This window comes from Stegostoma tigrinum, unplaced genomic scaffold (assembly GCF_030684315.1).
Source record: "Stegostoma tigrinum isolate sSteTig4 unplaced genomic scaffold, sSteTig4.hap1 scaffold_88, whole genome shotgun sequence".
NCBI classification, from domain to species: domain Eukaryota; kingdom Metazoa; phylum Chordata; class Chondrichthyes; order Orectolobiformes; family Stegostomatidae; genus Stegostoma; species Stegostoma tigrinum.
The window spans coordinates 78,638-103,800 of NW_026728813.1; positions in this window are offsets into that span (position 1 = coordinate 78,638).

The window sequence follows — 25,163 nt, forward strand, 5'->3', positions numbered from 1 at the left end:
AGTCCCTGTGAGCGGGTCAGGGCTGCGGGGGCCAGTCCCTGTGAGCGGGTCAGGGCTGCGGGGGCCAGTCCCTGTGAGCGGGTCAGGGCTGCGGGGGCCAGTCCCTGTGAGCGGGTCAGGGCTGCGGGGGCCAGTCCCTGTGAGCGGGTGAGGGCTGCGGTGGCAAATAGCTGTGAGCGGGTCAGTGCTGCGGGGGCCAGTCCCTGTGAGCGGGTCAGGGCTGCGGGGGCCAGTCCCTGTGAGCGGGCGAGGGCTGCGGTGGCAAATAGCTGTCAGGGGGTCAGGGCTGCGGGGGCCAGTCCATGTCAGTGGAACAGGGCTGCGGGGGACAGTGCCTGTGATCGGGTCTTGGCTGCGGTGGCAAATAGCTGTGAGCGGTTCAGGGCCGCGGGGGCCGGTCACTGTGAGCGGGTCAGGGCCGCGGGGGCCAGTCCCTGTGAGCGGTTCAGGGCCGCGGGGGACAGTCCCTGTGAGCGGGTCAGGGCCGCGGTGTCCAGTCCCTGTGAGCGGGTCAGGGCCGCGGGGGCCAGGCCCTGTGAGCGGGTCAGGGCCGCGGGGGCCAGGCCCTGTGAGCGGGTCAGGGCCGCGGGGGCCAGGCCCTGTGAGCGGGTCAGGGCCGCGGGGGCCAGGACCTGTGAGCGGGTCAGGGCCGCGGGGGCCAGGCCCTGTGAGCGGGTCACGGCCGCGGGGGCCCGGCCCTGTGAGCGGGTCAGGGCCGCGGGGGCCAGGCCCTGTGAGCGGGTCAGGGCCGCGGGGGCCAGGCACTGTGAGCGGGTCAGGGCAGCGGGGGCCAGGCCCTGTGAGCGGGTCAGGGCCGCGGGGGCCAGGCCCTGTGAGCCGGTCAGGGCCGCGGGGGCCAGGCCCTGTGAGCGGGTCAGGGCCGCGGGGGCCAGGCCCTGTGAGCGGGTCAGGGCCGCGGGGGCCAGGCCCTGTGAGCGGGTCAGGGCCGCGGGGGCCAGGCCCTGTGAGCGGGTCAGGGCCGCGGGGGCCAGGCCCTGTGAGCGGGTCAGGGCCGCGGGGGCCAGGCCCTGTGAGCGGGTCACGGCCGCGGAGGCCAGGCCCTGTGAGCGGGTCAGGGCCGCGGGGGCCAGGCCCTGTGAGCGGGTCAGGGCCGCGGGGGCCAGGCCCTGTGAGCGGGTCAGGGCCGCGGGGGCCAGGCCCTGTGAGCGGGTCAGGGCCGCGTGGGCCAGGCCCAGTGAGCGGGTCAGGGCCGCGGGGGCCAGGCCCTGTGAGCGGGTCAGGGCCGCGGGGGCCAGGCCCTGTGAGCGGGTCAGGGCCGCGGGGGCCAGGCCCTCTGAGCGGGTCAGGGCAGCGGGTGCCAGGCCCTGTGAGCGGGTCAGGGCCGGGGGGGCCAGGCCCTGTGAGCGGGTCAGGGCCGCGGGGGCCAGTCCCTGTGAGCGGGTCAGGGCCGCGGGGGCCAGTCCCTGTGAGCGGGTCAGGGCCGCGGGGGCCAGGCCCTGTGAGCGGGTCAGGGCCGCGGGGGCCAGGCCCTCTGAACGGGTCAGGGCCGCGGGGGCCAGGCCCTGTGAGCGGGTCAGGGCCGCGGGGGCCAGGCTCTCTGAGCGGGTCAGGGCCGCGGGGGCCAGGCCCTCTGAGCGGGTCAGGGCCGCGGGGGCCAGGCCCTCTGAGCGGGTCAGGGCCGCGGGGGCCAGGCCCTCTGAGCGGGTCAGGGCCGCGGGGGCCAGGCCGTCTGAGCGGGTCAGGGCTGCGGGTGCCAGGCCCTGTGAGCGGGTCAGGGCTGCGGGGGCCAGGCCCTGTGAGCGGGTCAGGGCTGCGGGGGCCAGTCCCTGTGAGCGGGTCAGGGCTGCGGGGGCCAGTCCCTGTGAGCGGGTCAGGGCTGCGGGGGCCAGTCGCTGTGAGCGGGTGTGGGCTGCGGGGGCCAGTCCCTGTGAGCGGGTCAGGGCTGCGGGGGCCAGTCCCTGTGAGCGGGTGAGGGCTGCGGTGGCAAATAGCTGTGAGCGGGTCAGGGCTGCGGGGGCCAGTCCCTGTGAGCGGGTCAGGGCTGCGGGGGCCAGTCCCTGTGAGCGGGTGAGGGCTGCGGTGGCGAATAGCTGTCAGGGGGTCAGGGCTGCGGGGGCCAGTCCATGTCAGCGGGACAGGGCTGCGGGGGACAGTGCCTGTGATCGGGTCATGGCTGCGGTGGCAAATAGCTGTGAGCGGGTCAGGGCTGCGGGGGCCAGTCCCTGTGAGCGGGTGAGGGCTGCGGGGGCCAGTCCCTGTTAGCGGGTCAGGGCTGCGGGGGCCAGTCCCTATGAGCGGGTCAGGGCTGCGGGGGCCAGTCCCTGTGAGCGGGTCAGGGCTGCGGGGGCCAGTCCCTGTGAGCGGGTCAGGGCTGCGGGGGCCAGTCCCTGTGAGCGGGTCAGGGCTGCGGGGGCCAGTCCCTGTGAGCGGGTCAGGGTTGCGGGTGCCAGTCCCTGTGAGCGGGTGAGGGCTGCGGTGGCAAATAGCTGTGAGCGGGTCAGGGCTGCGGGGGCCAGTCCCTGTGAGCGGGTAAGGGCTGCGGGGTCCAGTCCCTGTGAGCGGGCGAGGGCTGCGGTGGCAAATAGCTGTGAGCGGGTCAGGGCCGCGGGGGCCAGGCCCTGTGAGCGGGTCAGGGCCGCGGGGGCCAGGCCCTGTGAGCGGGTCAGGGCTGCGGGGGCCAGGCCCTGTGAGCGGGTCAGGGCCGCGGGGGCCAGGCCCTGTGAGCGGGTCAGGGCCGCGGGGGCCAGGCCCTGTGAGCGGGTCAGGGCCGCGGGGGCCAGGCCATCTGAGCGGGTCAGGGCAGCGGGTGCCAGCCCCTGTGAGCGGGTCAGGGCCGCGGGGGCCAGGCCCTGTGAGCGGGTCAGGGCCGCGGGGGCCAGTCCCTGTGAGCGGGTCAGGGCCGCGGGGGCCAGGCCCTGTGAGCGGGTCAGGGCCGCGGGGGCCAGGCCCTGTGAGCGGGTCAGGGCTGCGGGGGCCAGGCCCTCTGAGCGGGTCAGGGCTGCGGGGGCCAGGCCCTCTGAGCGGGTCAGGGCTGCGGGGGCCAGGCCCTGTGAGCGGGTCAGGGCTGCGGGGGCCAGGCCCTCTGAGCGGGTCAGGGCTGCGGGGGCCAGGCCCTCTGAGCGGGTCAGGGCTGCGGGGGCCAGTCCCTGTGAGCGGGTCAGGGCTGCGGGGGCCAGTCCCTGTGAGCGGGTCAGGGCTGCGGGGGCCAGTCCCTGTGAGCGGGTCAGGGCTGCGGGGGCCAGTCCCTGTGAGCGGGTCAGGGCTGCGGGGGCCAGTCCCTGTGAGCGGGTCAGGGCTGCGGGGGCCAGTCCCTGTGAGCGGGTGAGGGCTGCGGTGGCAAATAGCTGTGAGCGGGTCAGTGCTGCGGGGGCCAGTCCCTGTGAGCGGGTCAGGGCTGCGGGGGCCAGTCCCTGTGAGCGGGCGAGGGCTGCAGTGGCAAATAGCTGTCAGGGGGTCAGGGCTGCGGGGGCCAGTCCATGTCAGTGGGACAGGGCTGCGGGGGACAGTGCCTGTGATCGGGTCTTGGCTGCGGTGGCAAATAGCTGTGAGCGGTTCAGGGCCGCGGGGGCCGGTCACTGTGAGCGGGTCAGGGCCGCGGGGGCCAGTCCCTGTGAGCGGTTCAGGGCCGCGGGGGCCAGTCCCTGTGAGCGGGTCAGGGCCGCGGTGTCCAGTCCCTGTGAGCGGGTCAGGGCCGCGGGGGCCAGGCCCTGTGAGCGGGTCAGGGCCGCGGGGGCCAGGCCCTGTGAGCGGGTCAGGGCCGCGGGGGCCAGGCCCTGTGAGCGGGTCAGGGCCGCGGGGGCCAGGACCTGTGAGCGGGTCAGGGCCGCGGGGGCCAGGCCCTGTGAGCGGGTCAGGGCCGCGGGGGCCCGGCCCTGTGAGCGGGTCAGGGCCGCGGGGGCCAGGCCCTGTGAGCGGGTCAGGGCCGCGGGGGCCAGGCACTGTGAGCGGGTCAGGGCAGCGGGGGCCAGGCCCTGTGAGCGGGTCAGGGCCGCGGGGGCCAGGCCCTGTGAGCCGGTCAGGGCCGCGGGGGCCAGGCCCTGTGAGCGGGTCAGGGCCGCGGGGGCCAGGCCCTGTGAGCGGGTCAGGGCCGCGGGGGCCAGGCCCTGTGAGCGGGTCAGGGCCGCGGGGGCCAGGCCCTGTGAGCGGGTCAGGGCCGCGGGGGCCAGGCCCTGTGAGCGGGTCAGGGCCGCGGGGGCCAGGCCCTGTGAGCGGGTCACGGCCGCGGAGGCCAGGCCCTGTGAGCGGGTCAGGGCCGCGGGGGCCAGGCCCTGTGAGCGGGTCAGGGCCGCGGGGGCCAGGCCCTGTGAGCGGGTCAGGGCCGCGGGGGCCAGGCCCTGTGAGCGGGTCAGGGCTGCGTGGGCCAGGCCCAGTGAGCGGGTCAGGGCCGCGGGGGCCAGGCCCTGTGAGCGGGTCAGGGCCGCGGGGGCCAGGCCCTGTGAGCGGGTCAGGGCCGCGGGGGCCAGGCCCTCTGAGCGGGTCAGGGCAGCGGGTGCCAGGCCCTGTGAGCGGGTCAGGGCCGGGGGGGCCAGGCCCTGTGAGCGGGTCAGGGCCGCGGGGGCCAGTCCCTGTGAGCGGGTCAGGGCCGCGGGGGCCAGTCCCTGTGAGCGGGTCAGGGCCGCGGGGGCCAGGCCCTGTGAGCGGGTCAGGGCCGCGGGGGCCAGGCCCTCTGAGCGGGTCAGGGCCGCGGGGGCCAGGCCCTGTGAGCGGGTCAGGGCCGCGGGGGCCAGGCTCTCTGAGCGGGTCAGGGCCGCGGGGGCCAGGCCCTCTGAGCGGGTCAGGGCCGCGGGGGCCAGGCCCTCTGAGCGGGTCAGGGCCGCGGGGGCCAGGCCCTCTGAGCGGGTCAGGGCCGCGGGGGCCAGGCCGTCTGAGCGGGTCAGGGCTGCGGGTGCCAGGCCCTGTGAGCGGGTCAGGGCTGCGGGGGCCAGGCCCTGTGAGCGGGTCAGGGCTGCGGGGGCCAGTCCCTGTGAGCGGGTCAGGGCTGCGGGGGCCAGTCCCTGTGAGCGGGTCAGGGCTGCGGGGGCCAGTCCCTGTGAGCGGGTGTGGGCTGCGGGGGCCAGTCCCTGTGAGCGGGTCAGGGCTGCGGGGGCCAGTCCCTGTGAGCGGGTGAGGGCTGCGGTGGCAAATAGCTGTGAGCGGGTCAGGGCTGCGGGGGCCAGTCCCTGTGAGCGGGTCAGGGCTGCGGGGGCCAGTCCCTGTGAGCGGGTGAGGGCTGCGGTGGCGAATAGCTGTCAGGGGGTCAGGGCTGCGGGGGCCAGTCCATGTCAGCGGGACAGGGCTGCGGGGGACAGTGCCTGTGATCGGGTCATGGCTGCGGTGGCAAATAGCTGTGAGCGGGTCAGGGCTGCGGGGGCCAGTACCTGTGAGCGGGTGAGGGCTGCGGGGGCCAGTCCCTGTTAGCGGGTCAGGGCTGCGGGGGCCAGTCCCTATGAGCGGGTCAGGGCTGCGGGGGCCAGTCCCTGTGAGCGGGTCAGGGCTGCGGGGGCCAGTCCCTGTGAGCGGGTCAGGGCTGCGGGGGCCAGTCCCTGTGAGCGGGTCAGGGCTGCGGGGGCCAGTCCCTGTGAGCGGGTCAGGGTTGCGGGGGCCAGTCCCTGTGAGCGGGTGAGGGCTGCGGTGGCAAATAGCTGTGAGCGGGTCATGGCTGCGGGGGCCAGTCCCTGTGAGCGGGTAAGGGCTGCGGGGTCCAGTCCCTGTGAGCGGGCGAGGGCTGCGGTGGCAAATAGCTGTGAGCGGGTCAGGGCCGCGGGGGCCAGGCCCGGTGAGCGGGTCAGGGCCGCGGGGGCCAGGCCCTGTGAGCGGGTCAGGGCCGCGGGGGCCAGGCCCTGTGAGCGGGTCAGGGCCGCGGGGGCCAGGCCCTGTGAGCGGGTCAGGGCCGCGCGGGCCAGGCCCTGTGAGCGGGTCAGGGCCGCGCGGGCCAGGCCCTGTGAGCGGGTCAGGGCCGCGGGGGCCAGGCCCTGTGAGCGGGTCAGGGCCGCGGGGGCCAGGCCCTGTGAGCGGGTCAGGGCCGCGGGGGCCAGGCCCTGTGAGCGGGTCAGGGCCGCGGGGGCCAGGCCCTCTGAGCCGGTCAGGGCAGCGGGGGCCAGGCCCTGTGAGCGGGTCAGGGCCGCGGGGGCCAGGCCCTGTGAGCGGGTCAGGGCCGCGGGGGCAAGGCCCTGTGAGCGGGTCAGGGCCGCGGGGGCAAGGCCCTGTGAGCGGGTCAGGGCCGCGGGGGCCAGTCCCTGTGATCGGGTCATGGCTGCGGTGGCAAATAGCTGTGAGCGGGTCAGGGCAGCGGGGGCAAGTCCCTGTGAGCGGGTCAGGGCCGCGGGGGCCAGGCCCTGTGAGCGGGTCAGGGCCGCGGGGGCCAGGCCCTGTGAGCGGGTCAGGGCCGCGGGGGCCAGGCCCTGTGAGCGGGTCAGGGCCGCGGGGGCCAGGACCTGTGAGCGGGTCAGGGCCGCGGGGGCCAGGCCCTGTGAGCGGGTCAGGGCCGCGGGGGCCCGGCCCTGTGAGCGGGTCAGGGCCGCGGGGGCCAGGCCCTGTGAGCGGGTCAGGGCCGCGGGGGCCAGGCAATGTGAGCGGGTCAGGGCAGCGGGGGCCAGGCCCTGTGAGCGGGTCAGGGCCGCGGGGGCCAGGCCCTGTGAGCCGGTCAGGGCCGCGGGGGCCAGGCCCTGTGAGCGGGTCAGGGCCGCGGGGGCCAGGCCCTGTGAGCGGGTCAGGGCCGCGGGGGCCAGGCCCTGTGAGCGGGTCAGGGCCGCGGGGGCCAGGCCCTGTGAGCGGGTCAGGGCCGCGGGGGCCAGGCCCTGTGAGCGGGTCAGGGCCGCGGGGGCCAGGCCCTGTGAGCGGGTCACGGCCGCGGAGGCCAGGCCCTGTGAGCGGGTCAGGGCCGCGGGGGCCAGGCCCTGTGAGCGGGTCAGGGCCGCGGGGGCCAGGCCCTGTGAGCGGGTCAGGGCCGCGGGGGCCAGGCCCTGTGAGCGGGTCAGGGCCGCGTGGGCCAGGCCCAGTGAGCGGGTCAGGGCCGCGGGGGCCAGGCCCTGTGAGCGGGTCAGGGCCGCGGGGGCCAGGCCCTGTGAGCGGGTCAGGGCCGCGGGGGCCAGGCCCTCTGAGCGGGTCAGGGCAGCGGGTGCCAGGCCCTGTGAGCGGGTCAGGGCCGGGGGGGCCAGGCCCTGTGAGCGGGTCAGGGCCGCGGGGGCCAGGCACTGTGAGCGGGTCAGGGCAGCGGGGGCCAGGCCCTGTGAGCGGGTCAGGGCCGCGGGGGCCAGGCCCTGTGAGCCGGTCAGGGCCGCGGGGGCCAGGCCCTGTGAGCGGGTCAGGGCCGCGGGGGCCAGGCCCTGTGAGCGGGTCAGGGCCGCGGGGGCCAGGCCCTGTGAGCGGGTCAGGGCCGCGGGGGCCAGGCCCTGTGAGCGGGTCAGGGCCGCGGGGGCCAGGCCCTGTGAGCGGGTCAGGGCCGCAGGGGCCAGGCCCTGTGAGCGGGTCACGGCCGCGGAGGCCAGGCCCTGTGAGCGGGTCAGGGCCGCGGGGGCCAGGCCCTGTGAGCGGGTCAGGGCCGCGGGGGCCAGGCCCTGTGAGCGGGTCAGGGCCGCGGGGGCCAGGCCCTGTGAGCGGGTCAGGGCCGCGTGGGCCAGGCCCAGTGAGCGGGTCAGGGCCGCGGGGGCCAGGCCCTGTGAGCGGGTCAGGGCCGCGGGGGCCAGGCCCTGTGAGCGGGTCAGGGCCGCGGGGGCCAGGCCCTCTGAGCGGGTCAGGGCAGCGGGTGCCAGGCCCTGTGAGCGGGTCAGGGCCGGGGGGGCCAGGCCCTGTGAGCGGGTCAGGGCCGCGGGGGCCAGTCCCTGTGAGCGGGTCAGGGCCGCGGGGGCCAGTCCCTGTGAGCGGGTCAGGGCCGCGGGGGCCAGGCCCTATGAGCGGGTCAGGGCCGCGGGGGCCAGGCCCTCTGAGCGGGTCAGGGCCGCGGGGGCCAGGCCCTGTGAGCGGGTCAGGGCCGCGGGGGCCAGGCTCTCTGAGCGGGTCAGGGCCGCGGGGGCCAGGCCCTCTGAGCGGGTCAGGGCCGCGGGGGCCAGGCCCTCTGAGCGGGTCAGGGCCGCGGGGGCCAGGCCCTCTGAGCGGGTCAGGGCCGCGGGGGCCAGGCCGTCTGAGCGGATCAGGGCTGCGGGTGCCAGGCCCTGTGAGCGGGTCAGGGCTGCGGGGGCCAGGCCCTGTGAGCGGGTCAGGGCTGCGGGGGCCAGTCCCTGTGAGCGGGTCAGGGCTGCGGGGGCCAGTCCCTGTGAGCGGGTCAGGGCTGCGGGGGCCAGTCGCTGTGAGCGGGTGTGGGCTGCGGGGGCCAGTCCCTGTGAGCGGGTCAGGGCTGCGGGGGCCAGTCCCTGTGAGCGGGTGAGGGCTGCGGTGGCAAATAGCTGTGAGCGGGTCAGGGCTGCGGGGGCCAGTCCCTGTGAGCGGGTCAGGGCTGCGGGGGCCAGTTCCTGTGAGCGGGTGAGGGCTGCGGTGGCGAATAGCTGTCAGGGGGTCAGGGCTGCGGGGGCCAGTCCATGTCAGCGGGACAGGGCTGCGGGGGACAGTGCCTGTGATCGGGTCATGGCTGCGGTGGCAAATAGCTGTGAGCGGGTCAGGGCTGCGGGGGCCAGTCCCTGTGAGCGGGTGAGGGCTGCGGGGGCCAGTCCCTGTTAGCGGGTCAGGGCTGCGGGGGCCAGTCCCTATGAGCGGGTCAGGGCTGCGGGGGCCAGTCCCTGTGAGCGGGTCAGGGCTGCGGGGGCCAGTCCCTGTGAGCGGGTCAGGGCTGCGGGGGCCAGTCCCTGTGAGCGGGTCAGGGCTGCGGGGGCCAGTCCCTGTGAGCGGGTCAGGGTTGCGGGTGCCAGTCCCTGTGAGCGGGTGAGGGCTGCGGTGGCAAATAGCTGTGAGCGGGTCAGGGCTGCGGGGGCCAGTCCCTGTGAGCGGGTAAGGGCTGCGGGGTCCAGTCCCTGTGAGCGGGCGAGGGCTGCGGTGGCAAATAGCTGTGAGCGGGTCAGGGCCGCGGGGGCCAGGCCCTGTGAGCGGGTCAGGGCCGCGGGGGCCAGGCCCTGTGAGCGGGTCAGGGCTGCGGGGGCCAGGCCCTGTGAGCGGGTCAGGGCCGCGGGGGCCAGGCCCTGTGAGCGGGTCAGGGCCGCGGGGGCCAGGCCCTGTGAGCGGGTCAGGGCCGCGGGGGCCAGGCCATCTGAGCGGGTCAGGGCAGCGGGTGCCAGCCCCTGTGAGCGGGTCAGGGCCGCGGGGGCCAGGCCCTGTGAGCGGGTCAGGGCCGCGGGGGCCAGTCCCTGTGAGCGGGTCAGGGCCGCGGGGGCCAGGCCCTGTGAGCGGGTCAGGGCCGCGGGGGCCAGGCCCTGTGAGCGGGTCAGGGCTGCGGGGGCCAGGCCCTCTGAGCGGGTCAGGGCTGCGGGGGCCAGGCCCTCTGAGCGGGTCAGGGCTGCGGGGGCCAGGCCCTGTGAGCGGGTCAGGGCTGCGGGGGCCAGGCCCTCTGAGCGGGTCAGGGCTGCGGGGGCCAGGCCCTCTGAGCGGGTCAGGGCTGCGGGGGCCAGTCCCTGTGAGCGGGTCAGGGCTGCGGGGGCCAGTCCCTGTGAGCGGGTCAGGGCTGCGGGGGCCAGTCCCTGTGAGCGGGTCAGGGCTGCGGGGGCCAGTCCCTGTGAGCGGGTCAGGGCTGCGCGGGCCAGTCCCTGTGAGCGGGTCAGGGCTGCGGGGGCCAGTCCCTGTGAGCGGGTGAGGGCTGCGGTGGCAAATAGCTGTGAGCGGGTCAGTGCTGCGGGGGCCAGTCCCTGTGAGCGGGTCAGGGCTGCGGGGGCCAGTCCCTGTGAGCGGGCGAGGGCTGCAGTGGCAAATAGCTGTCAGGGGGTCAGGGCTGCGGGGGCCAGTCCATGTCAGTGGGACAGGGCTGCGGGGGACAGTGCCTGTGATCGGGTCTTGGCTGCGGTGGCAAATAGCTGTGAGCGGTTCAGGGCCGCGGGGGCCGGTCACTGTGAGCGGGTCAGGGCCGCGGGGGCCAGTCCCTGTGAGCGGTTCAGGGCCGCGGGGGCCAGTCCCTGTGAGCGGGTCAGGGCCGCGGTGTCCAGTCCCTGTGAGCGGGTCAGGGCCGCGGGGGCCAGGCCCTGTGAGCGGGTCAGGGCCGCGGGGGCCAGGCCCTGTGAGCGGGTCAGGGCCGCGGGGGCCAGGCCCTGTGAGCGGGTCAGGGCCGCGGGGGCCAGGACCTGTGAGCGGGTCAGGGCCGCGGGGGCCAGGCCCTGTGAGCGGGTCAGGGCCGCGGGGGCCCGGCCCTGTGAGCGGGTCAGGGCCGCGGGGGCCAGGCCCTGTGAGCGGGTCAGGGCCGCGGGGGCCAGGCACTGTGAGCGGGTCAGGGCAGCGGGGGCCAGGCCCTGTGAGCGGGTCAGGGCCGCGGGGGCCAGGCCCTGTGAGCCGGTCAGGGCCGCGGGGGCCAGGCCCTGTGAGCGGGTCAGGGCCGCGGGGGCCAGGCCCTGTGAGCGGGTCAGGGCCGCGGGGGCCAGGCCCTGTGAGCGGGTCAGGGCCGCGGGGGCCAGGCCCTGTGAGCGGGTCAGGGCCGCGGGGGCCAGGCCCTGTGAGCGGGTCAGGGCCGCGGGGGCCAGGCCCTGTGAGCGGGTCACGGCCGCGGAGGCCAGGCCCTGTGAGCGGGTCAGGGCCGCGGGGGCCAGGCCCTGTGAGCGGGTCAGGGCCGCGGGGGCCAGGCCCTGTGAGCGGGTCAGGGCCGCGGGGGCCAGGCCCTGTGAGCGGGTCAGGGCCGCGTGGGCCAGGCCCAGTGAGCGGGTCAGGGCCGCGGGGGCCAGGCCCTGTGAGCGGGTCAGGGCCGCGGGGGCCAGGCCCTGTGAGCGGGTCAGGGCCGCGGGGGCCAGGCCCTCTGAGCGGGTCAGGGCAGCGGGTGCCAGGCCCTGTGAGCGGGTCAGGGCCGGGGGGGCCAGGCCCTGTGAGCGGGTCAGGGCCGCGGGGGCCAGTCCCTGTGAGCGGGTCAGGGCCGCGGGGGCCAGTCCCTGTGAGCGGGTCAGGGCCGCGGGGGCCAGGCCCTGTGAGCGGGTCAGGGCCGCGGGGGCCAGGCCCTCTGAGCGGGTCAGGGCCGCGGGGGCCAGGCCCTCTGAGCGGGTCAGGGCCGCGGGGGCCAGGCCGTCTGAGCGGGTCAGGGCTGCGGGTGCCAGGCCCTGTGAGCGGGTCAGGGCTGCGGGGGCCAGGCCCTGTGAGCGGGTCAGGGCTGCGGGGGCCAGTCCCTGTGAGCGGGTCAGGGCTGCGGGGGCCAGTCCCTGTGAGCGGGTCAGGGCTGCGGGGGCCAGTCCCTGTGAGCGGGTGTGGGCTGCGGGGGCCAGTCCCTGTGAGCGGGTCAGGGCTGCGGGGGCCAGTCCCTGTGAGCGGGTGAGGGCTGCGGTGGCAAATAGCTGTGAGCGGGTCAGGGCTGCGGGGGCCAGTCCCTGTAAGCGGGTCAGGGCTGCGGGGGCCAGTCCCTGTGAGCGGGTGAGGGCTGCGGTGGCGAATAGCTGTCAGGGGGTCAGGGCTGCGGGGGCCAGTCCATGTCAGCGGGACAGGGCTGCGGGGGACAGTGCCTGTGATCGGGTCATGGCTGCGGTGGCAAATAGCTGTGAGCGGGTCAGGGCTGCGGGGGCCAGTCCCTGTGAGCGGGTGAGGGCTGCGGGGGCCAGTCCCTGATAGCGGGTCAGGGCTGCGGGGGCCAGTCCCTATGAGCGGGTCAGGGCTGCGGGGGCCAGTCCCTGTGAGCGGGTCAGGGCTGCGGGGGCCAGTCCCTGTGAGCGGGTCAGGGCTGCGGGGGCCAGTCCCTGTGAGCGGGTCAGGGCTGCGGGGGCCAGTCCCTGTGAGCGGGTCAGGGTTGCGGGGGCCAGTCCCTGTGAGCGGGTGAGGGCTGCGGTGGCAAATAGCTGTGAGCGGGTCATGGCTGCGGGGGCCAGTCCCTGTGAGCGGGTAAGGGCTGCGGGGTCCAGTCCCTGTGAGCGGGCGAGGGCTGCGGTGGCAAATAGCTGTGAGCGGGTCAGGGCCGCGGGGGCCAGGCCCGGTGAGCGGGTCAGGGCCGCGGGGGCCAGGCCCTGTGAGCGGGTCAGGGCCGCGGGGGCCAGGCCCTGTGAGCGGGTCAGGGCCGCGGGGGCCAGGCCCTGTGAGCGGGTCAGGGCCGCGCGGGCCAGGCCCTGTGAGCGGGTCAGGGCCGCGCGGGCCAGGCCCTGTGAGCGGGTCAGGGCCGCGGGGGCCAGGCCCTGTGAGCGGGTCAGGGCCGCGGGGGCCAGGCCCTGTGAGCGGGTCAGGGCCGCGGGGGCCAGGCCCTGTGAGCGGGTCAGGGCCGCGGGGGCCAGGCCCTGTGAGCCGGTCAGGGCAGCGGGGGCCAGGCCCTGTGAGCGGGTCAGGGCCGCGGGGGCCAGGCCCTGTGAGCGGGTCAGGGCCGCGGGGGCAAGGCCCTGTGAGCGGGTCAGGGCCGCGGGGGCAAGGCCCTGTGAGCGGGTCAGGGCTGCGGGGGCCAGTCCCTGTGAGCGGGTCAGGGCTGCGGGGGCCAGTCCCTGTGAGCGGGTCAGGGCTGCGGGGGCCAGTCCCTGTGAGCGGGTCAGGGCTGCGGGGGCCAGTCCCTGTGAGCGGGTCAGGGCTGCGGGGGCCAGTCCCTGTGAGCGGGTGAGGGCTGCGGTGGCAAATAGCTGTGAGCGGGTCAGTGCTGCGGGGGCCAGTCCCTGTGAGCGGGTCAGGGCTGCGGGGGCCAGTCCCTGTGAGCGGGCGAGGGCTGCAGTGGCAAATAGCTGTCAGGGGGTCAGGGCTGCGGGGGCCAGTCCATGTCAGTGGGACAGGGCTGCGGGGGACAGTGCCTGTGATCGGGTCTTGGCTGCGGTGGCAAATAGCTGTGAGCGGTTCAGGGCCGCGGGGGCCGGTCACTGTGAGCGGGTCAGGGCCGCGGGGGCCAGTCCCTGTGAGCGGTTCAGGGCCGCGGGGGCCAGTCCCTGTGAGCGGGTCAGGGCCGCGGTGTCCAGTCCCTGTGAGCGGGTCAGGGCCGCGGGGGCCAGGCCCTGTGAGCGGGTCAGGGCCGCGGGGGCCAGGCCCTGTGAGCGGGTCAGGGCCGCGGGGGCCAGGCCCTGTGAGCGGGTCAGGGCCGCGGGGGCCAGGACCTGTGAGCGGGTCAGGGCCGCGGGGGCCAGGCCCTGTGAGCGGGTCAGGGCCGCGGGGGCCCGGCCCTGTGAGCGGGTCAGGGCCGCGGGGGCCAGGCCCTGTGAGCGGGTCAGGGCCGCGGGGGCCAGGCACTGTGAGCGGGTCAGGGCAGCGGGGGCCAGGCCCTGTGAGCGGGTCAGGGCCGCGGGGGCCAGGCCCTGTGAGCCGGTCAGGGCCGCGGGGGCCAGGCCCTGTGAGCGGGTCAGGGCCGCGGGGGCCAGGCCCTGTGAGCGGGTCAGGGCCGCGGGGGCCAGGCCCTGTGAGCGGGTCAGGGCCGCGGGGGCCAGGCCCTGTGAGCGGGTCAGGGCCGCGGGGGCCAGGCCCTGTGAGCGGGTCAGGGCCGCGGGGGCCAGGCCCTGTGAGCGGGTCACGGCCGCGGAGGCCAGGCCCTGTGAGCGGGTCAGGGCCGCGGGGGCCAGGCCCTGTGAGCGGGTCAGGGCCGCGGGGGCCAGGCCCTGTGAGCGGGTCAGGGCCGCGGGGGCCAGGCCCTGTGAGCGGGTCAGGGCCGCGTGGGCCAGGCCCAGTGAGCGGGTCAGGGCCGCGGGGGCCAGGCCCTGTGAGCGGGTCAGGGCCGCGGGGGCCAGGCCCTGTGAGCGGGTCAGGGCCGCGGGGGCCAGGCCCTCTGAGCGGGTCAGGGCAGCGGGTGCCAGGCCCTGTGAGCGGGTCAGGGCCGGGGGGGCCAGGCCCTGTGAGCGGGTCAGGGCCGCGGGGGCCAGTCCCTGTGAGCGGGTCAGGGCCGCGGGGGCCAGTCCCTGTGAGCGGGTCAGGGCCGCGGGGGCCAGGCCCTGTGAGCGGGTCAGGGCCGCGGGGGCCAGGCCCTCTGAGCGGGTCAGGGCCGCGGGGGCCAGGCCCTCTGAGCGGGTCAGGGCCGCGGGGGCCAGGCCGTCTGAGCGGGTCAGGGCTGCGGGTGCCAGGCCCTGTGAGCGGGTCAGGGCTGCGGGGGCCAGGCCCTGTGAGCGGGTCAGGGCTGCGGGGGCCAGTCCCTGTGAGCGGGTCAGGGCTGCGGGGGCCAGTCCCTGTGAGCGGGTCAGGGCTGCGGGGGCCAGTCCCTGTGAGCGGGTGTGGGCTGCGGGGGCCAGTCCCTGTGAGCGGGTCAGGGCTGCGGGGGCCAGTCCCTGTGAGCGGGTGAGGGCTGCGGTGGCAAATAGCTGTGAGCGGGTCAGGGCTGCGGGGGCCAGTCCCTGTAAGCGGGTCAGGGCTGCGGGGGCCAGTCCCTGTGAGCGGGTGAGGGCTGCGGTGGCGAATAGCTGTCAGGGGGTCAGGGCTGCGGGGGCCAGTCCATGTCAGCGGGACAGGGCTGCGGGGGACAGTGCCTGTGATCGGGTCATGGCTGCGGTGGCAAATAGCTGTGAGCGGGTCAGGGCTGCGGGGGCCAGTCCCTGTGAGCGGGTGAGGGCTGCGGGGGCCAGTCCCTGATAGCGGGTCAGGGCTGCGGGGGCCAGTCCCTATGAGCGGGTCAGGGCTGCGGGGGCCAGTCCCTGTGAGCGGGTCAGGGCTGCGGGGGCCAGTCCCTGTGAGCGGGTCAGGGCTGCGGGGGCCAGTCCCTGTGAGCGGGTCAGGGCTGCGGGGGCCAGTCCCTGTGAGCGGGTCAGGGTTGCGGGGGCCAGTCCCTGTGAGCGGGTGAGGGCTGCGGTGGCAAATAGCTGTGAGCGGGTCATGGCTGCGGGGGCCAGTCCCTGTGAGCGGGTAAGGGCTGCGGGGTCCAGTCCCTGTGAGCGGGCGAGGGCTGCGGTGGCAAATAGCTGTGAGCGGGTCAGGGCCGCGGGGGCCAGGCCCGGTGAGCGGGTCAGGGCCGCGGGGGCCAGGCCCTGTGAGCGGGTCAGGGCCGCGGGGGCCAGGCCCTGTGAGCGGGTCAGGGCCGCGGGGGCCAGGCCCTGTGAGCGGGTCAGGGCCGCGCGGGCCAGGCCCTGTGAGCGGGTCAGGGCCGCGCGGGCCAGGCCCTGTGAGCGGGTCAGGGCCGCGGGGGCCAGGCCCTGTGAGCGGGTCAGGGCCGCGGGGGCCACGCCCTGTGAGCGGGTCAGGGCCGCGGGGGCCAGGCCCTGTGAGCGGGTCAGGGCCGCGGGGGCCAGGCCCTGTGAGCCGGTCAGGGCAGCGGGGGCCAGGCCCTGTGAGCGGGTCAGGGCCGCGGGGGCCAGGCCCTGTGAGCGGGTCAGGGCCGCGGGGGCAAGGCCCTGTGAGCGGGTCAGGGCCGCGGGGGCAAGGCCCTGTGAGCGGGTCAGGGCCGCGGGGGCCAGTCCCTGTGATCGGGTCATGGCTGCGGTGGCAAATAGCTGTGAGCGGGTCAGGGCAGCGGGGGCAAGTCCCTGTGAGCGGGTCAGGGCCGCGGGGGCCAGGCCCTGTGAGCGGGTCAGGGCCGCGGGGGCCAGGCCCTGTGAGCGGGTCAGGGCCGCGGGGGCCAGGCCCTGTGAGCGGGTCAGGGCCGCGGGGGCCAGGACCTGTGAGCGGGTCAGGGCCGCGGGGGCCAGGCCCTGTGAGCGGGTCAGGGCCGCGGGGGCCCGGCCCTGTGAGCGGGTCAGGGCCGCGGGGGCCAGGCCCTGTGAGCGGGTCAGGGCCGCGGGGGCCAGGCACTGTGAGCGGGTCAGGGCAGCGGGGGCCAGGCCCTGTGAGCGGGTCAGGGCCGCGGGGGCCAGGCCCTGTGAGCCGGTCAGGGCCGCGGGGGCCAGGCCCTGTGAGCGGGTCAGGGCCGCGGGGGCCAGGCCCTGTGAGCGGGTCAGGGCCGCGGGGGCCAGGCCCTGTGAGCGGGTCAGGGCCGCGGGGGCCAGGCCCTGTGAGCGGGTCAGGGCCGCGGGGGCCAGGCCCTGTGAGCGGGTCAGGGCCGCGGGGGCCAGGCCCTGTGAGCGGGTCACGGCCGCGGAGGCCAGGCCCTGTGAGCGGGTCAGGGCCGCGGGGGCCAGGCCCTGTGAGCGGGTCAGGGCCGCGGGGGCCAGGCCCTGTGAGCGGGTCAGGGCCGCGGGGGCCAGGCCCTGTGAGCGGGTCAGGGCCGCGTGGGCCAGGCCCAGTGAGCGGGTCAGGGCCGCGGGGGCCAGGCCCTGTGAGCGGGTCAGGGCCGCGGGGGCCAGGCCCTGTGAGCGGGTCAGGGCCGCGGGGGCCAGGCCCTCTGAGCGGGTCAGGGCAGCGGGTGCCAGGCCCTGTGAGCGGGTCAGGGCCGGGGGGGCCAGGCCCTGTGAGCGGGTCAGGGCCGCGGGGGCCAGTCCCTGTGAGCGGGTCAGGGCCGCGGGGGCCAGTCCCTGTGAGCGGGTCAGGGCCGCGGGGGCCAGGCCCTGTGAGCGGGTCAGGGCCGCGGGGGCCAGGCCCTCTGAGCGGGTCAGGGCCGCGGGGGCCAGGCCCTGTGAGCGGGACAGGGCCGCGGGGGCCAGGCTCTCTGAGCGGGTCAGGGCCGCGGGGGCCAGGCCCTCTGAGCGGGTCAGGGCCGCGGGGGCCAGGCCCTCTGAGCGGGTCAGGGCCGCGGGGGCCAGGCCCTCTGAGCGGGTCAGGGCCGCGGGGGCCAGGCCGTCTGAGCGGGTCAGGGCTGCGGGTGCCAGGCCCTGTGAGCGGGTCAGGGCTGCGGGGGCCAGGCCCTGTGAGCGGGTCAGGGCTGCGGGGGCCAGTCCCTGTGAGCGGGTCAGGGCTGCGGGGGCCAGTCCCTGTGAGCGGGTCAGGGCTGCGGGGGCCAGTCCCTGTGAGCAGGTGTGGGCTGCGGGGGCCAGTCCCTGTGAGCGGGTCAGGGCTGCGGGGGCCAGTCCCTGTGAGCGGGTGAGGGCTGCGGTGGCAAATAGCTGTGAGCGGGTCAGGGCTGCGGGGGCCAGTCCCTGTGAGCGGGTCAGGGCTGCGGGGGCCAGTCCCTGTGAGCGGGTGAGGGCTGCGGTGGCGAATAGCTGTCAGGGGGTCAGGGCTGCGGGGGCCAGTCCATGTCAGCGGGACAGGGCTGCGGGGGACAGTGCCTGTGATCGGGTCATGGCTGCGGTGGCAAATAGCTGTGAGCGGGTCAGGGCTGCGGGGGCCAGTCCCTGTGAGCGGGTGAGGGCTGCGGGGGCCAGTCCCTGTTAGCGGGTCAGGGCTGCGGGGGCCAGTCCCTATGAGCGGGTCAGGGCTGCGGGGGCCAGTCCCTGTGAGCGGGTCAGGGCTGCGGGGGCCAGTCCCTGTGAGCGGGTCAGGGCTGCGGGGGCCAGTCCCTGTGAGCGGGTCAGGGCTGCGGGGGCCAGTCCCTGTGAGCGGGTCAGGGTTGCGGGGGCCAGTCCCTGTGAGCGGGTGAGGGCTGCGGTGGCAAATAGCTGTGAGCGGGTCATGGCTGCGGGGGCCAGTCCCTGTGAGCGGGTAAGGGCTGCGGGGTCCAGTCCCTGTGAGCGGGCGAGGGCTGCGGTGGCAAATAGCTGTGAGCGGGTCAGGGCCGCGGGGGCCAGGCCCGGTGAGCGGGTCAGGGCCGCGGGGGCCAGGCCCTGTGAGCGGGTCAGGGCCGCGGGGGCCAGGCCCTGTGAGCGGGTCAGGGCCGCGGGGGCCAGGCCCTGTGAGCGGGTCAGGGCCGCGCGGGCCAGGCCCTGTGAGCGGGTCAGGGCCGCGCGGGCCAGGCCCTGTGAGCGGGTCAGGGCCGCGGGGGCCAGGCCCTGTGAGCGGGTCAGGGCCGCGGGGGCCAGGCCCTGTGAGCGGGTCAGGGCCGCGGGGGCCAGGCCCTGTGAGCCGGTCAGGGCAGCGGGGGCCAGGCCCTGTGAGCGGGTCAGGGCCGCGGGGGCCAGGCCCTGTGAGCGGGTCAGGGCCGCGGGGGCAAGGCCCTGTGAGCGGGTCAGGGCCGCGGGGGCAAGGCCCTGTGAGCGGGTCAGGGCCGCGGGGGCCAGTCCCTGTGATCGGGTCATGGCTGCGGTGGCAAATAGCTGTGAGCGGGTCAGGGCAGCGGGGGCAAGTCCCTGTGAGCGGGTGAGGGCTGCGGGGGCCAGTCCCTGTGAGCGGGTGAGGGCTGCGGGGGCCAGTCCCTGTGAGCGGTTCAGGGCTGCGGGGGCCAGTCCCTGTGAGCGGGTCAGGGCTGCGGGGGCCAATCACTGTGAGCGGGTCAGGGCAGCGGGTGCCAGGCCCTGTGAGCGGGTCAGGGCTGCGGGGGCCAGGCCCTGTGAGCGGGTCAGGGCTGCGGGGGCCAGTCCCTGTGAGCGGGTCACGGCTGCGGGGGCCAGTCCCTGTGAGCGGGTCAGGGCTGCGGGGGCCAGTCCCTGTGAGCGGGTGTGGGCTGCGGGGGCCAGTCCCTGTGAGCGGGTCAGGGCTGCGGGGGCCAGTCCCTGTGAGCGGGTGAGAGCTGCGGTGGCAAATAGCTGTGAGCGGGTCAGGGCTGGGGGGGCCAGTCCCTGTGAGCGGGTAAGGGCTGCGGGGGCCAGTCCCTGTGAGCGGGTGAGGGCTGCGGTGGCGAATAGCTGTCAGGGGGTCAGGGCTGCGGGGGCCAGTCCATGTCAGCGGGACAGGGCTGCGGGGAACAGTGCCTGTGATCGGGTCATGGCTGCGGTGGCAAATAGCTGTGAGCGGGTCAGGGCTGCGGGGGCCAGTCCCTGTGAGCGGGTGAGGGCTGCGGGGGCCAGTCCCTGTTAGCGGGTCAGGGCTGCGGGGGCCAGTCCCGATGAGCGGGTCAGGGCTGCGGGGGCCAGTCCCTGTGAGCGGGTCAGGGCTGCGGGGGCCAGTCCCTGTGAGCGGGTCAGGGCTGCGGGGGCCAGTCCCTGTGAGCGGGTCAGGGCTGCGGGGGCCAGTCCCAGTGAGCGGGTCAGGGTTGCGGGGGCCAGTCCCTGTGAGCGGGTGAGGGCTGCGGTGGCAAATAGCTGTGAGCGGGTCAGGGCTGCGGGGGCCAGTCCCAGTGAGCGGGTAAGGGCTGCGGGGTCCAGTCCCTGTGAGCGGGCGAGGGCTGCGGTGGCAAATAGCTGTGAGCGGGTCAGGGCCGCGGGGGCCAGGCCCGGTGAGCGGGTCAGGGCCGCGGGGGCCAGGCCCTGTGAGCGGGTCAGGGCCGCGGGGGCCAGGCCCTGTGAGCGGGTCAGGGCCGCGGGGGCCAGGCCCTGTGAGCGGGTCAGGGCCGCGCGGGCCAGGCCCTGTGAGCGGATCAGGGCCGCGCGGGCCAGGCCCTGTGAGCGGGTCAGGGCCGCGGGGGCCAGGCCCTGTGAGCGGGTCAGGTCCGCGGGGGCCAGGCCCTGTGAGCGGGTCAGGGCCGCGGGGGCCAGGCCCTGTGAGCGGGTCAGGGCCGCGGGGGCCAGGCCCTGTGAGCGGGTCAGGGCCGCGGGGGCCAGGCCCTGTGAGCGGGTCAGGGCCGCGGGGGCCAGGCCCTGTGAGCGGGTCAGGGCCGCGCGGGCCAGGCCCTGTGAGCGGGTCAGGGCCGCGCGGGCCAGGCCCTGTGAGCGGGTCAGGGCCGCGGGGGCCAGGCCCTGTGAGCGGGTCAGGGCCGCGGGGGCCAGGCCCTGTGAGCGGGTCAGGGCCGCGGGGGCCACGCCCTGTGAGCGGGTCAGGGCCGCGGGGGCCAGGCCCTGTGAGCGGGTCAGGGCCGCGGGGGCCAGGCCCTGTGAGCCGGTCAGGGCAGCGGGGGCCAGGCCCTGTGAGCGGGTCAGGGCAGCGGGGGCCAGGCCCTGTGAGCGGGTCAGGGCCGCGGGGGCCAGGCCCTGTGAGCGGGTCAGGGCCGCGGGGGCAAGGCCCTGTGAGCGGGTCAGGGCTGCGGGGGCCAATCACTGTGAGCGGGTCAGGGCAGCGGGTGCCAGGTCCTGTGAGCGGGTCAGGGCAGCGGGTGCCAGGCCCTGTGAGCGCGTCAGGGCAGCGGGTGCCAGGCCCTGTGAGCGGGTCAGGGCCGCGGGGGCCAGGCCCTGTGAGCGGGTCAGGGCCGCGGGGGCCAGGCCCTGTGAGCGGGTCAGGGCCGCGGGGGCCAGGCCCTGTGAGCGGGTCAGGGCCGCGGGGGCCAGGCCCTGTGAGCGGGTCAGGGCCGCGGGGACCAGGCCCTGTGAGAGGGTCAGGGCCGCGGGGGCCAGGCCCTGTGAGCGGGTCAGGGCCGCGGAGGCCAGGCCCTGTGAGCGGGTCAGGGCCGCGGGGGCCAGGCCCTGTGAGCGGGTCAGGGCTGCGGGGGCCAGGCCCTGTGAGCGGGTCAGGGCCGCGGGGGCCAGGCCCTGTGAGCGGGTCAGGGCCGCGGGGGCCAGGCCCTGTGAGCGGGTCAGGGCCGCGGGGGCCAGGCCATCTGAGCGGGTCAGGGCAGCGGGTGCCAGCCCCTGTGAGCGGGTCAGGGCCGCGGGGGCCAGGCCCTGTGAGCGGGTCAGGGCCGCGGGGGCCAGTCCCTGTGAGCGGGTCAGGGCCGCGGGGGCCAGGCCCTGTGAGCGGGTCAGGGCCGCGGGGGCCAGGCCCTGTGAGCGGGTCAGGGCTGCGGGGGCCAGGCCCTCTGAGCGGGTCAGGGCTGCGGGGGCCAGGCCCTCTGAGCGGGTCAGGGCTGCGGGGGCCAGGCCCTGTGAGCGGGTCAGGGCTGCGGGGGCCAGGCCCTCTGAGCGGGTCAGGGCTGCGGGGGCCAGGCCCTCTGAGCGGGTCAGGGCTGCGGGGGCCAGGCCCTTTGAGCGGGTCAGGGCTGCGGGGGCCAGGCCCTCTGAGCGGGTCAGGGCTGCGGGGGCCAGGCCCTCTGAGCGGGTCAGGGCTGCGGGTGCCAGGCCCTGTGAGCGGGTCAGGGCTGCGGGGGCCAGGCCCTGTGAGCGTGTCAGGGCTGCGGGGGCCAGTCCCTGTGAGCGGGTCAGGGCTGCGGGGGCCAGTCCCTGTGAGCGGGTCAGGGCTGCGGGGGCCAGTCCTTGTGAGCGGGTCAGGGCTGCGGGGGCCAGTCCCTGTGAGCGGGTCAGGGCTGCGGGGGCCAGTCCCTGTGAGCGGGTCAGGGCTGCGGTGGCAAATAGCTGTGAGCGGGTCAGGGCTGCGGGGGCCAGTCCCTGTGAGCGGGTCAGGGCTGCGGGGGCCAGTCCCTGTGAGCGGGCGAGGGCTGCGGTGGCAAATAGCTGTCAGGGGGTCAGGGCTGCGGGGGCCAGTCCATGTCAGCGGGACAGGGCTGCGGGGGACAGTGCCTGTGATCGGGTCATGGCTGCGGTGGCAAATAGCTGTGAGCGGGTCAGGGCTGCGGGGGCCAGTCCCTGTGAGCGGGTGAGGGATGCGGGGGCCAGTACCTGTGAGCGGGTCAGGGCCGCGGGGGCCAGGCCCTGTGAGCGGGTCAGGGCCGCGGGGGCCAGGCCCAGTGAGCGGGTCAGGGCCGCGGGGGCCAGGCCCTGTGAGCGGGTCAGGGCCGCGGGGGCCAGGCCCTCTGAGCGGGTCAGGGCAGCGGGTGCCAGGCCCTGTGAGCGGGTCAGGGCCGCGGGGGCCAGGTCCTGTGAGCGGGTCAGGGACGCGGGGGCCAGTCCCTGTGAGCGGGTCAGGGCTGCGGGGGCCAGGCCCTGTGAGCGGGTCAGGGCTGCGGGGGCCAGGCCCTCTGAGCGGGTCAGGGCTGCGGGGGCCAGGCCCTCTGAGCGGGTCAGGGCTGCGGGGGCCAGGCCCTCTGAGCGGGTCAGGGCTGCGGGGGCCAGGCCCTCTGAGCGGGTCAGGGCTGCGGGGGCCAGGCCCTCTGAGCGGGTCAGGGCTGCGGGTGCCAGGCCCTGTGAGCGGGTCAGGGCTGCGGGGGCCAGGCCCTGTGAGCGTGTCAGGGCTGCGGGGGCCAGTCCCTGTGAGCGGGTCAGGGCTGCGGGGGCCAGTCCCTGTGAGCGGGTCAGGGCTGCGGGGGCCAGTCCCTGTGAGCGGGTCAGGGCTGCGGGGGCCAGTCCCTGTGAGCGGGTCAGGGCTGCGGGGGGCAGTCCCTGTGAGCGGGCGAGGGCTGCGGTGGCAAATAGCTGTCAGGGGGTCAGGGCTGCGGGGACCAGTCCATGTCAGCGGGACAGGGCTGCGGGGGACAGTGCCTGTGATCGGGTCATGGCTGCGGTGGCAAATAGCTGTGAGCCGGTCAGGGCAGCGGGGGCCAGGCCCTGTGAGCGGGTCAGGGCCGCGGGGGCCAGGCCCTGTGAGCGGGTCAGGGCCGCGGGGGCAAGGCCCTGTGAGCGGGTCAGGGCCGCGGGGGCAAGGCCCTGTGAGCGGGTCAGGGCTGCGGGGGCCAGTCCCTGTGAGCGGGTCAGGGCTGCGGGGGCCAGTCCCTGTGAGCGGGTCAGGGCTGCGGGGGCCAGTCCCTGTGAGCGGGTCAGGGCTGCGGGGGCCAGTCCCTGTGAGCGGGTCAGGGCTGCGGGGGCCAGTCCCTGTGAGCGGGTGAGGGCTGCGGTGGCAAATAGCTGTGAGCGGGTCAGTGCTGCGGGGGCCAGTCCCTGTGAGCGGGTCAGGGCTGCGGGGGCCAGTCCCTGTGAGCGGGCGAGGGCTGCAGTGGCAAATAGCTGTCAGGGGGTCAGGGCTGCGGGGGCCAGTCCATGTCAGTGGGACAGGGCTGCGGGGGACAGTGCCTGTGATCGGGTCTTGGCTGCGGTGGCAAATAGCTGTGAGCGGTTCAGGGCCGCGGGGGCCGGTCACTGTGAGCGGGTCAGGGCCGCGGGGGCCAGTCCCTGTGAGCGGTTCAGGGCCGCGGGGGCCAGTCCCTGTGAGCGGGTCAGGGCCGCGGTGTCCAGTCCCTGTGAGCGGGTCAGGGCCGCGGGGGCCAGGCCCTGTGAGCGGGTCAGGGCCGCGGGGGCCAGGCCCTGTGAGCGGGTCAGGGCCGCGGGGGCCAGGCCCTGTGAGCGGGTCAGGGCCGCGGGGGCCAGGACCTGTGAGCGGGTCAGGGCCGCGGGGGCCAGGCCCTGTGAGCGGGTCAGGGCCGCGGGGGCCCGGCCCTGTGAGCGGGTCAGGGCCGCGGGGGCCAGGCCCTGTGAGCGGGTCAGGGCCGCGGGGGCCAGGCACTGTGAGCGGGTCAGGGCAGCGGGGGCCAGGCCCTGTGAGCGGGTCAGGGCCGCGGGGGCCAGGCCCTGTGAGCCGGTCAGGGCCGCGGGGGCCAGGCCCTGTGAGCGGGTCAGGGCCGCGGGGGCCAGGCCCTGTGAGCGGGTCAGGGCCGCGGGGGCCAGGCCCTGTGAGCGGGTCAGGGCCGCGGGGGCCAGGCCCTGTGAGCGGGTCAGGGCCGCGGGGGCCAGGCCCTGTGAGCGGGTCAGGGCCGCGGGGGCCAGGCCCTGTGAGCGGGTCACGGCCGCGGAGGCCAGGCCCTGTGAGCGGGTCAGGGCCGCGGGGGCCAGGCCCTGTGAGCGGGTCAGGGCCGCGGGGGCCAGGCCCTGTGAGCGGGTCAGGGCCGCGGGGGCCAGGCCCTGTGAGCGGGTCAGGGCCGCGTGGGCCAGGCCCAGTGAGCGGGTCAGGGCCGCGGGGGCCAGGCCCTGTGAGCGGGTCAGGGCCGCGGGGGCCAGGCCCTGTGAGCGGGTCAGGGCCGCGGGGGCCAGGCCCTCTGAGCGGGTCAGGGCAGCGGGTGCCAGGCCCTGTGAGCGGGTCAGGGCCGGGGGGGCCAGGCCCTGTGAGCGGGTCAGGGCCGCGGGGGCCAGTCCCTGTGAGCGGGTCAGGGCCGCGGGGGCCAGTCCCTGTGAGCGGGTCAGGGCCGCGGGGGCCAGGCCCTGTGAGCGGGTCAGGGCCGCGGGGGCCAGGCCCTCTGAGCGGGTCAGGGCCGCGGGGGCCAGGCCCTCTGAGCGGGTCAGGGCCGCGGGGGCCAGGCCGTCTGAGCGGGTCAGGGCTGCGGGTGCCAGGCCCTGTGAGCGGGTCAGGGCTGCGGGGGCCAGGCCCTGTGAGCGGGTCAGGGCTGCGGGGGCCAGTCCCTGTGAGCGGGTCAGGGCTGCGGGGGCCAGTCCCTGTGAGCGGGTCAGGGCTGCGGGGGCCAGTCCCTGTGAGCGGGTGTGGGCTGCGGGGGCCAGTCCCTGTGAGCGGGTCAGGGCTGCGGGGGCCAGTCCCTGTGAGCGGGTGAGGGCTGCGGTGGCAAATAGCTGTGAGCGGGTCAGGGCTGCGGGGGCCAGTCCCTGTAAGCGGGTCAGGGCTGCGGGGGCCAGTCCCTGTGAGCGGGTGAGGGCTGCGGTGGCGAATAGCTGTCAGGGGGTCAGGGCTGCGGGGGCCAGTCCATGTCAGCGGGACAGGGCTGCGGGGGACAGTGCCTGTGATCGGGTCATGGCTGCGGTGGCAAATAGCTGTGAGCGGGTCAGGGCTGCGGGGGCCAGTCCCTGTGAGCGGGTGAGGGCTGCGGGGGCCAGTCCCTGATAGCGGGTCAGGGCTGCGGGGGCCAGTCCCTATGAGCGGGTCAGGGCTGCGGGGGCCAGTCCCTGTGAGCGGGTCAGGGCTGCGGGGGCCAGTCCCTGTGAGCGGGTCAGGGCTGCGGGGGCCAGTCCCTGTGAGCGGGTCAGGGCTGCGGGGGCCAGTCCCTGTGAGCGGGTCAGGGTTGCGGGGGCCAGTCCCTGTGAGCGGGTGAGGGCTGCGGTGGCAAATAGCTGTGAGCGGGTCATGGCTGCGGGGGCCAGTCCCTGTGAGCGGGTAAGGGCTGCGGGGTCCAGTCCCTGTGAGCGGGCGAGGGCTGCGGTGGCAAATAGCTGTGAGCGGGTCAGGGCCGCGGGGGCCAGGCCCGGTGAGCGGGTCAGGGCCGCGGGGGCCAGGCCCTGTGAGCGGGTCAGGGCCGCGGGGGCCAGGCCCTGTGAGCGGGTCAGGGCCGCGGGGGCCAGGCCCTGTGAGCGGGTCAGGGCCGCGCGGGCCAGGCCCTGTGAGCGGGTCAGGGCCGCGCGGGCCAGGCCCTGTGAGCGGGTCAGGGCCGCGGGGGCCAGGCCCTGTGAGCGGGTCAGGGCCGCGGGGGCCAGGCCCTGTGAGCGGGTCAGGGCCGCGGGGGCCAGGCCCTGTGAGCGGGTCAGGGCCGCGGGGGCCAGGCCCTGTGAGCCGGTCAGGGCAGCGGGGGCCAGGCCCTGTGAGCGGGTCAGGGCCGCGGGGGCCAGGCCCTGTGAGCGGGTCAGGGCCGCGGGGGCAAGGCCCTGTGAGCGGGTCAGGGCCGCGGGGGCAAGGCCCTGTGAGCGGGTCAGGGCCGCGGGGGCCAGTCCCTGTGATCGGGTCATGGCTGCGGTGGCAAATAGCTGTGAGCGGGTCAGGGCAGCGGGGGCAAGTCCCTGTGAGCGGGTCAGGGCCGCGGGGGCCAGGCCCTGTGAGCGGGT